The sequence below is a fragment of the Anomaloglossus baeobatrachus genome, chromosome 2 (genome assembly GCF_048569485.1).
Source record: "Anomaloglossus baeobatrachus isolate aAnoBae1 chromosome 2, aAnoBae1.hap1, whole genome shotgun sequence".
NCBI classification, from domain to species: Eukaryota; Metazoa; Chordata; class Amphibia; order Anura; family Aromobatidae; genus Anomaloglossus; species Anomaloglossus baeobatrachus.
Window position 1 is genome coordinate 335,536,919 of NC_134354.1, and position 12,228 is coordinate 335,549,146.

Below are 12,228 nucleotides of genomic sequence, written 5' to 3' on the forward strand. Positions count from 1 at the left end.
TAATATATACACTAGTGTGATGACTATTTTAAAAATTTTGCAAAACGAAAATAAAACCCCTTACATTTGTGGAACAATTGCATTCAAATGACATTAGTATCATCAAATTTGTAAAATATTCAAAAAAGTTCCTCCTCTTTTTCATTTCAAATTCTGAATTCAGATTCTGGAATGATTTAGAATATTCAGGAATAATTTAGAACATCTAGAATAAGAATAATCTAGTGAAAAAATGACATTTTTAATTGTTACCCATTAAACATTTAAATTTAACGTTTTCTTTAAAAGTTAGATCTAGCCTTACAAACATGTGCTATAAGAAGAGCTGAAAGAATTGAAAAGCATGTGGTACATTTGGAGTCAGGCAGCCATCTTGGATACTAGAAAGTGAATTTTACTGTGAATAAGTTTTTTTAAGTGTATATGAAGTGAATAAGTGATACAATTATCGTAATAAATAAATAGTGTAAATGTTTATAGATTTCTAAGTAATATCGGGAAAAAAAATAAGAAAGTAAATATTGATATGAAAGAGTGCGTACAGGGGTAGGTCTGGTAGTTCAGTGAAAGATATAAAAAGAAAGTGAGACAAATATCATAATTTGTTTGAGGAATTTAATACGATATTTTGACCATAACAGTTTCTTCAAGTAAAGATCAATCAAAGGTAAAACATAGAGATTATATTGATTAAAATATTCATTAATATTTTAATCAATATAAAAATCTTAATGTAATATTGTTTTTGATCTATAAAGAAAATATCTTTCTAAGTTGTTCTGGAGACAAATAATCTCAGGACAGAAAATGAAAACCAAAATTTTTGAAAAACCTCAAAGCAAAGATCCCTATTGTCTCCTCTTCAATGGTAAAAGAATCCAAGGGGAAGAGTATCAAGTAGTTCTGCTGAAAAATACCACAACCGAAATCAAACTCGGTATTCTGAAATGTGAGAATGGTTCTGCCACGGCTATTCACAAGGAACTACATCAGCGAATTGATGAATACGACGCTTGGGAAAATATTCGCATAATAATCTGCGACATGGCAGCAGTAAATACTGGTTGTCTGAACGGGATTGTAACGCTGATACAGGATGATGTCTTAAGAAAGGGCTTTCAGAAGCCACAATACATTGGCTGTCAACACCATGTACTCGACCTCCTACTGAAGCACGTCATGAATTTCCTTATTCCAGAGTCAACGAAGAAACCAGAACTCAATTATTTCTTCATTGACAAATTAACAGAAAACTATACCCCACTTCAGATTGATTACCACCAAGTTGCAACAGTTGATGTCAACACAGGCGAGAATCCTGGATGGCGAGATGATTTCAAGTTCTTATATGAACTATGTCAGGCATATCGTCATTACAAAACAACATCACATTGGCCTCGAATCAGTTGGAAGAAACTCCCAAACCTGCACATGGCAAGATGGAACTCGCGAGCTGTATATGCTGTTATAGCATTTTTTCTGATACCAGAGTGGCGCCGCGTCCTCGGTATAGCGTGCGACTTCATCTGCTATGAATGGGCAAATGCCTGGTTCCAGTCGCAACACTACAACGAAGCGTCCTTTAATGAACTGTTAACCTCACTCACCAAGACAAAGTGAAAGAAGGCAATTAAGTGTTTGAAGGCGCACTGGTTGGTCGAGGAGTCATTAATTGACATTCCCAGATCTAACCAAAATGCTGAATGTGCTGTAAAACTGATGGAGGAACTACATGCGAAATCGAAAAAAATTGAATTTTTGAATCTAAAATTCATAGGAAAAAATTATTTTTAAACACTTCTTTTGTACATATTGTACTTACAATTAACTGTTTTATACCGTATTTGTTAAAAAACGAATAAAAAAGTTGCTTAGTTATTACTATTATCGTTTCAATAATGCAAAATTGCATGTCCTTTTTTGGGGGAAAAAATATTTTTGCCTTATTTCATTTGAATGAAAGGGGGAACTTTTATTTAAAAAACAAAAGAAGCAATACTTATTCTTAAATTACCCATAAAAGTTCCTCGATTGCACATGGTTTCATAAAAAAATTTTTTTTGTCATTACACTAATATACACTTATCTATCTATATATATATATATATACTAGAAGGTGGCCCGATTCTAACGCATCGGGTATTCTAGAATTTATTGTGTAGTTAATGTATGTTTTTTGTTATATATATCGATGTTGTTGTGTGTAGTTGCCAGTGTTTGTGTAGGGCACTGTAAATGTTCTGGGTGTTGTCTGGGTGGGGGTGTGTGTGAGAGCGGTGTTGTATGTGTGTTGCGTTGTGTGTGTTGCGTTGTTTGTGGAGCGCTGTGTGTCTACAGCGTTCTGTGTGTGTGGTGCTGTGTGCGTTGCACGGTTTGTGTGGGTGTGGAATACGTGTGTGTGTTTTGGGGGAGGTATGTTTTGTGCAATGTGTGTGTTGCACGGTATGTGCGTATGTTTGTGTATGCCGCGGTGTTTGTGTGTTGGGTGTTGTGTGTGTGCGGCATTGTCTGTGTGTGTGTGGGTGTCTGTGTAGGGCGGTGTTTGTGGTTCCCAGTGTGTGTGGTGTGTTGTGCGGTGCGCGTGTGGCGCTGTGTGTGTGTTTTGGGGGGAGGTGTGCACCCCCATCGTGCTCCAACCCCCATGCTGCGCACACCCATCGTGCTCCATCCCCCATGCTGCGCACTCCCCATCGTGCTGCATCCCCATCATGCTCCATCCCCCATGCTGCGCACCCCCCATCGTGCTCCATCCCCCATGCTGTGCACCCCCCATCATGCTCCATCCCCCATCATGCTCCATCCCCCATGCTGCGCACCCCCCATCGTGCTCCATCCCCCATGCTGCGCACTCCCATCGTGCTCCATCCCCCATGCTGCGCACTCCCCATCGTTCTCCATCCCCCATGCTGCGCTCCCCCCCATCGTGCTCCATCCCCCATGCTGCGCACCCCCATCGTGCTCCATCCCCCCATGCTGCGCACTCCCCATCGTGCTCCATCCCCCATGCTGCGCACTCCCCATCGTGCTCCATCCCCCATGCTGCACACCCCCCATCGTGCTCCATCCCCCATGCTGCGTATTCCCCATCGTGCTCCATCCCCCATGCTGCGCACTCCCCATCGTGCTCCATCCCCCATGCTGTGCACTCCCCATCGTGCTCCATCCCCCATGCTGCGCACCCCCCCATCGTGCTCCATCTCCCATGCTGCGCACCCCCCATCGTGCTTCATCCCCCATGCTGCGCACTCCCCATCGTCCTCCACAGTCACACATCAGACAGTATACACGCACACATCTGATCGCATACACTCACACCCCACTTCTCCCTGTGCCCTCCGGTGGGCGGTCCCAGCAGCTGTGCTGCACGCCGTGCTCCTCTGCCGACACTCACAGATCCGATCGCATACACTCACACATCAGAACACACGCACACACCCGATCGCATACACGCACACACCCGATCGCATACACGCACACACACACTGACGATATCGCACATACACACTCACAACATCCGGAGATACCACATGCTTCCGGCCATGTGATCCTCCGGCACGTCCTGGAAGGTCACTGCACGCACAGTATCACCGCCGAGAAGTAAGCGATATCACTGGATGTTGTTGTGTGTGGATGCGATCTGATGTGTGTGTGAGGTGTGTGTGAGAGTGAGTGAGTGTGATCTGATGTGTGTGTGTTTGTTCTTATGTGTGTGTGTGCATGTGTGTGTTCCGCCACTGCAGGACCTTGATGCGCTCACCTGCTCCCAGTCGGCGTCTGGTGAGTATGACTGCGGGGTCTTCTGTCTTCTCTCTTCTGGGGGTGTGTGCGGAGGTCCGGGGTGAGCGGCTAATCCATGTGGGGGGCGGGGCCAGGCCAAGGCGAGCGGCCAATCCGTGGGAGGGCGGAGCCAGGCCGAGCCCAGAGCGGCAAATCCATGCGGGGGGCGGGGCCAGGCCGAGGCGAGCGGCTAATCCGTGGGGGGGGCGGGGCAGGCCGAGCCCAGCGGCCAATCCGACAGTTGTCACTTTTATGACACTCACGGTGACACTGTTTTGGAGCAAGACAGACAGACGGCAATTATATATATAGATATATATCTATCTATATATATATATATATATATATATATACTAGCTGTAGTACCCGGCATTGCCCGGGATAGTAACTAAGTGTATTTCCGTCTCTCTCACGTTCTCCCTCTCTGTCTGTCTGCCTCTCTCTCTCTGCGTGTCTCTGTGCCCATCTCTGTCTCTGTCTCAGTCTCTGTATTAGTCTCTGTATCAGTTTGTGTGTCACTGTTTATGTGTGTGTGTCTCTGTCTCTGTGTCTCTCTGTCTGTGTGTCTCTGTCTGTTGCGTGTGTGTCTCTGTCTGTTGTGTGTTTGTCTCTGTCTCTTGTGTGTTTCTGTCACTGCCTGTGTTTCTGTCTCTGTCTGTGTCTCTGTGTGTTTATGTGTCTCTGTATTAGTCTCTGTGACTGTGTCTGTGTGACTCTGTCTGAATATGTGTCTTTGTCTCTTGTGTGTATCTGTGTTTGTCTGTGTCTCTTTATGTGTCTGTGTCTGTCTCTCTGTGTTTTTCTCTGTCTGTCTGTTTCTGTGTGCTTCTGTCTCTGTATCCCAGTCTCTGTATATCTGTCTTTGTGTGTCTTGTTCTCTGTATCAGTCTCTGTTTCTCTGTTTCTGTGTGTGTCTCTGTGTGTGTCTCTTTGTGTGTCTCTGCCTGTCTCTTTGTGGGTCTGTGCCTCTTTGTGTGTCTGTGCCTCTGCATGTCTGTCTCTGTGTGTGTCTGTCTGTGTGTCTCTGCCTGTCTCTGTGCCTCTTTGTGTGTCTGTCTCTGTGCCTTTGTCTCTGTGTGTCTCTGTCTCTGTGGGTGTCTGTCTCTGTGTGTGTCTGTGTGTGTGTGTCTTTGTGCGTGTCTGTCTTTGTGTGTGTCTGTTTCTCTGTGTGTGTCTGTTTCTCTGTGTGTCTGTTTCTGTGTGTCTCTGCATGTGTCTCTGTTTCTGTGTGTCTGTCTATGTCTCTGTGTATCTGTGTCTCTGTGTGTTTTTATCTATGTGTCTCTGTGACACCCAGGCAAAACCAGGTAGTCACAGATGTGTACATTCTCCTTGTTACCATCAGAAACCTGCACTTAGGAATAACACACTGCAATTAAACCCTAGCCACCCCATCATGATAATAGGGACACACCAGTGGATCAGGCAGATGAGAACGCCCACCTGAGGTGTCAGAGGCGGGAACACATCAGTTAAGTTAGTTCAGTTAGTTCAGTTCAGTTCAGTTGGGCTCTGTGGAGTAAAGTTGAGTTGAAGTGAAGGAGTCAAGTGCAGACTGTGCAGTGGTAGTCAGGGGTAGTGGCCCTTGGACTACTTGGCTAGTTGGCAGACGGTGAGCAGAGCCACAGGCAATGGAGATCCGGTTGCGGGAGACCTAAAGTGGACTGGGGCAGGGTTGTAGTCCACTGGTACTGACAGCGGGAATCCGGTCTGGAGGCCGTGCACAGTCGGGGTGCCTGGACCCTAGAGCGAGAAAGGTTGCAAGCCCCCTCTCCAATTAACCAACCGGGGACAAGTTTCCAGACATTGTCCCAATTTACTGCCCAGATAGAGCAAAACGGAAGCCCAATGTGGGGGATAGGGTGTCCGCCAAGAACCCACTGAAATCCCAAGGGTCAGCTTTCGTGGGCCACAGCTCCCAACACAAATAGAACCGGGAGTGGACTTCTCCGTTCCATGCGAAGTCATCCAAAAGAGAAGGAAACACAAAGTGCAGGAGGAAGGGATATCTGTTCATCAATCTGGGTGCAGGACCTGAATGCACCCTCCAAGGGCAGCCGGCCACTGACAACTTGGTTTACTACTGGACTTGTGTGAAATTATTGAACTTGGAGTACACCACTGACCCCCGGTTCGGTCCGGCGTGCCACCTCCAGCAGCCATCACTCCCATGTTCGATCCCATCTTGCTGCCCCCAAGCTCCATCAGGGAGCCCCATCAACAGGCAGCGGCGGTGCCAACATCCTTCACTGCAACCCACGGGTGACATCACAGAAAACCTCCCTTGTAAATATCCCCTTTCCTATGGTTGTGAGGACGGGCGGCCGTGGGAGCCCGGGTCCGGTCACCACTTGAGCCGTATCAGGAACCCGGATCTGAGCAGGCCCCCCGAGAGAGAGAGAAGCGGCGGCGGCCCCGCCCGCAACATCTCTGTCTTTTTGTGTCTCTGTCTCTGTGTCTGGGTGTCTCTGTGTGTTTGTCTATGTGTGTCTGTGTGTTTGTCTCTCTGTGTGTCTCTGTCTCTGTGTATCTATGTCTCTGTGTCTGTTTCTGTCTGTGTCTCTGTCACTGTGTCTGTCTTTGTGTGTGTGTCTGCCTCTGTGTGTGTGTCTATTTGTGTCTATGTATGTGTCTGTGTGTGTCTGTCTCTGTGTGTGTTTGACTCTGTGTGTCTCTGTCTCTACCAATATCCTATTACCTCACACATAAGCTGTCTTATACTAAGAATGTTTTTTGTTGCCTATAGAAACCATCAGAGCAGAACCTGTAGCTCCCAGCTGTATTGACTTTATTGTAAGCAGGTTTTTGGCAAATAACTGTAAAGTGCAGGGTTAAATTTTCCCTCAAAACAGATTCTATGACGTTCCCTGAGTCAAATGAGGTGGCTGCGCAAAATTTCGTGATTTTAAATGTGACGGTGCGGATTCCTTTAGCGGATACACACACATACACGCATACATACACACATACACTCAGCTTTATATATTAGCTACATATCGATGCATACATGCACAGAGAGAGATAGTATTTCAAAATACATGTAGATATATTTATACAAAAAATTCATAGATAGAAATGATTTTATAAATAAAGGGCCATCGAAAGAAGAGAACTATAACATGGACGCCAGAGGTAGACCTTTGAATATTATAGATCGTGTTTAATTGAAAAAGAATCATCGGACCAGCAAGTCAGCTGAAAAATGGAAATCTGAACCATATACTGTACAGGCTCTTCCCCAACATGGAACAGACATCTATGAGATTGTTAAAGAAGGAGCAGAAAAGACCAAAGTGGTAAACTGAGGGCAATTTAAACTCTGTTTGACAGAAAGTCCCACTCAAGATCCTGTAAAAGTATTTAGAGAAGAGTCTGAACCAGATTCTAAAGAAGTTACTTCATCCTCTGAAGCAAAAGAAGACATCGATAAGATGTTCCTGTTTGGCTGGCTCTTTGGTCCTTGATTGAAAATAACTATCCCACAGATCTTCCTTCAACTGAGTAAGCCCATTGACTCATACATCCATCTCTACAACAAAGTACCTCCTGGCAAAGAAGATCAAGGTGCTCAAGGACTGGCCCAGTCACCAGACATGAAAATCATTGATCATGTTTGGGGTAGGATGAAAGAGGTACACGAAGAAGTCAGAATCGTTCAAGAAAAATATGATTTTCATGCAGGACAATGCTCCATCACATGCATCCAACTACTCCACAGCGTGGCTGGCCAGTAAAGGTCTAAAAGATGATAAAAAATAATGACATGACCACCTTGTTCACCTGATCTGAACCACATAGAGAACCTATGGTCCCTCATAAAATGTAAGATCTACAGGGAGGGAAAACAGTACACCTCTCGGAACAGTGTCTGGGAGGCTGTGGTGGCTGATAGACGCAATATTGATCGTAAACAGATCAAGCAACTGACAGAATCTATGGATGGTAGGCTGTTGAGTGTCATCATAAAGAAAGGTGGCTATATTGGTCACTCATTTTTTGGGGTTTTGTTATTGCATGTCAGAAATGTTTGTTTCTAAATTTTGTGCAGTTATATTGGTTTACCTGGTGAAATAAACAAGTGACATGGGAATATATAAGTTGCCTAATAATTCTGCACAGTAATAGTTACCTGCACAAACAGATATCCTCCTAAGATTGCCAAATCTAAAAAAAAAACACTCCAACTTCCAAAAATATTAAGCTTTGATATTTATGAGTCTTTTGGGTTGATTGAGAACATAGTTGTTGATCAATAATAAAAAAAATTCTCTAAAATACAACTTGCCTAATAATTCTGCACGTGGTGTATACTGTTCCCCCGCTGTATTCCGCGCTTCGCTGTATTGGACGCCTCGCTGTATACTGTGCTTTGCTGTATACCGTGCCCTGCTGTATACTGCGCTCCTCAGTATACTACGCTCTGCTGTATTACATGCTCCACTGTATTCTGCTCTCTTCAGTATACTGTGCTCCACTGTATTCTGCATTCTACCGTACCCCGCTGTATACCGTGCTCCGCTGTATTTTGTGCTCCGCTGTATACCACGCTCCTCAGTACACTGTGCTCTGTTGTATTCCGTGCTTCACTGTATTCACCGAGCCTTGCTGTATACCACGCTCTGCTGTATACCGCGCTCCTTTGCATACTGCACTCCTCAGTATACTGTGCTCCACTGTATTCCGTGCTCTGCTGTATTCTGCGTCCCGCTGTATACAGCGCCCCGCTGTATATCGCGCCCCGCTGTACACTGTGTTCTGCTGTATTCCGTGCTCCACTGTATACCACGCTCCTCAGTATACTGTGCTCTGTTGTATTCCGTGCTTTGCTATATTCTGCACCGCGCTGTATACCGAGTTTTGCTGTATACCACGCTCTGCTGTATACCACGCTCCTCAGTACACTGTGCTCTGTTGTATTCCGTGCTTCACTGTATTCACCGAGCCTTGCTGTATACCACGCTCTGCTGAATACCGCGCTCCTTTGCATACTGCACTCCTCAGTATACTGTGCTCCACTGTATTCCGTGCTCTGCTGTATTCTGCGTCCCGCTGTATACAGCGCCCCGCTGTATATCGCGCCCCGCTGTACACCGTGTTCTGCTGTATTCCGTGCTCCACTGTATACCACGCTCCTCAGTATACTGTGCTCTGTTGTATTCCGTGCTTTGCTATATTCTGCACCGCGCTGTATACCGAGTTTTGCTGTATACCATGCTCTGCTGTATACCACGCTCCACTGTATTCCGTGCTCCCCTGTATACCACGCCCCGCTATATACCACGCTCCACCGTAGTCCATGCTCCACTGTATACCACGCTCCTCAGTATACTGTGCTTCTCTGTGTTCCGTGGTTCGATGTATTCCGCGCTCCACTGTATACTGTGCTCCTCAGTATCCTGCGCAACACTGAGCTGCTAGGAACGGAGGCCCGAGGTGACCATATCAGAGCAAGGGGAGGGGAGAGTGGCAGCAGCAGCGGCAAAGGGGTGAGGGGGGAGTGGCAGTGGCTGGGAGGGAGAGGGTGAGTGGCGTTGGTGGGGAGGGAGAGGGGGAAGTGGTGACGGGTGGGAGAGGGGGGAGTGGTGATGGGGGGAGAGAGGCTAGCGGCGTCGGCCCGGCACCGGTACTCATGTCGCGGACGGAGGAGGGGACGCTACACTCACCCACTGCTCGGGTCCGGCTGCTGCTGCTGCTCGGTGGAGGCTCGAGCGGTGGTCCGGATCCCGGGGACTCGAGCGGCGTTCCTCGCCCATAAGTGAAAGGGGGTGGTTTGGGTTTAGGGATATTGTCCGTGACGCCACCCACGGTTGTGGTGAGATTGGTGACACCACCGCTGCTCTGGACGGGGATCCCGGGAGCGATGACGGGGAGCAGCTTGGATGTTGGTTCTCCCCTCCGTGGGTAGGGGGTTGGTTGTCCCGGGGCCCGGTGAGGGAGGTAGGGATGTATGGCAAGCAGGTTATGGGGCCTGGTGAGGTGCAGGGTCGCGGGGGCAGCGCTGTGCCGCACGGCACGGTGGTACTCACTCAGCCAATGACGAATGCAAAGTCTCCGGTAAAACAAACGGCTGGATGGACGGGTCCCACAGACGGCTGCGGTGTTTCTCCTCCCGGCAGGTTGATGGTGACTGCCTTTCCCTGCACCTGTGTTGTGTTACCATTCCAATGGCTTCCCACCGGTAACCCACTCCCCAGCTTGGATGGAGGCTGAGGGAGCCCCTTTTGCCCGCAGGCTCTGGCCCTGGGAACTGTAGCCTTGGCGGTGACTGTGTTTCCCTCTACGGTTTGAGTGGTTGCCTTCAATCGGGTCTTGACTGCTGGGAAACCCCGGAGGTTCCCTTCGCTAATGGATTTGACAAATCTAACGGCGACTCCTAGCCTTGTCGGGGTCCGTAAGACCTGCCGGATGGTGCTGGCTTCTCTTTACTCTCCGATCCAGTACCGCCGGGCCACCGCCCGTCCACGGTCCATACGGTTTGCTCAAATTAGCCTCTCCTGCAGACGGTCACCACCGTCTGCCAACCTTGCTGTTCCGTCCAAGCCACACACCCGGACCGCTTTCAGACTGCTCCTCTACCACTTTACTTCCTCTCACTTCCACTTCAAACTCTCAACTCCACTGCTTCCTTTTCCCGCCTCCAGGACTGAGAACTCCTCGATGGGCAGGACCAACCACCTGGCCCACCCCCTGGTGTGGACATCAGCCCCTGGAGGAAGGCAACAAGGATTTTTGTTTGGCTTCCGTGTGCCTAACCGGGGTGTGGGGTGTGTTGGTGTAGTTCTGTGACGACCTGGCTTGTCCAGGGCGCCACACTCACACATCCCAAGCGGGTGATAGGGAAAAAGTACAGCACACAGTATACAATGTGAGCTCCACAAAGATGGCGGTGATCTCCTTCCTCTGCTATAATATGGACAGTCCAGTGGGCATGTCCAGCTCACAGCAAAAGTGGTCTCTGTGTTAATTATAGGGGTCAGAGTCTGACTATGAGAGTCTATGCTCTGGGGGCTGCCATAAAGGAGGTGAGTAACTGTCGTATTACACACAGCAAATCTAAGATGGCAGCCCCCAGTGCCTTCAGTAAAATTAGAATGAAATAAAAACTAAATAAACAGTGAATTTAATTTTGTATTAAAAATACTTGATTTCATAATCACTATTAATACAAAAATAAAAAATGCGACACCCTACCTTTAACCCACCTACACACCTGTCTAGAGCACCTGTGCATGAAGAGAAATTAACCCATACTAGTACAGATCTAAGTCCGGCGTCACACTTGCGATTGACTCGCACGAGTGCAATGGAAGCAAATCTTGCATTGCATTCGGACCAATGTTAATCAATGAGGCAGCTCCGATCTGCTTTTTTTTCTCAGTCCAAATCAGACTGAGGAAAAAATCGCAGCCTGTTGAAATTTCTAGAGTTTCTCGTGCGAGTCTCTCCAATGCAAGTCTATAAGTGCGAGAAAAAAACGGATGTCACACGGATGGCACACAGACCATCCTAGTCACATCATTTTTCTAAATACAATTCTATCATGTAGTAGGGAACACTGTAAATGCTCCTGTACATGACTGTAATGACTAATAGCTGCGGAGAAAAAACAGATCACATATGGATTGAATACAGATTGCTCATGGACTATTATCATCAGAAAAATCACAGACTCGCATTGCAATTGCATTGCACACGGATCAACACTCGGACATAGCTCATCCTACTTTCAGGCATGAGAATCGGAGCAATTTTTCAAACGCAAGTGTGACGCCGGCCTAATACAGACAGAAAATACAGATACGGTAAATAAAAACAAATATATGAAAAAATACAATGTAAATTATAATGTACAAATAGATCTTGGTGGATATTCAGTTCCCCTGGTATTCTGGTACATCATTTGAAAATCTCTCGATTCAGGATCTTTCTTTGAAAATCCCCCCCCTCTGATTTCTTGATCCTTTTCTATGGCCCTGAACCTAAGGCCAGAAAGATGACCCCCATATTGCAGGGAGAAATGTTTTGAAACCGCTGAAATACTGCATATGTTGGTTATTGTGTGACATGTGTGCTATATATTGTTATCTTATAGCACATATGTCTGTACATGACTAGTTATTGCAGTGTGTAAGGCTGTGTGCCTACGTGTGCGCATTGCATGCAGTTACACTGCGTTCTGCACCGCAGCGTAACTGCATGAGTCCTGCGTCCCCAGCACAATCTATGAAGATTGTGCATAATCCATGCGCACGTTGCGTTTTAGAACGCAGCGATTTGCATGCTGCCATAACGCTGCATTCTAAAAAGCAACATGTCACTTCTTTCATGCGCTTTGGATGCAGCCACCGCTCTGTCTATGGGAGAGGCTGCATCCAGAGTGCACGAAATCGGCTTTTCAGTACGCAGTGTTTCTGCAGCGATTTGAAGCGCACGTGTGCTGTTCAATTCGCT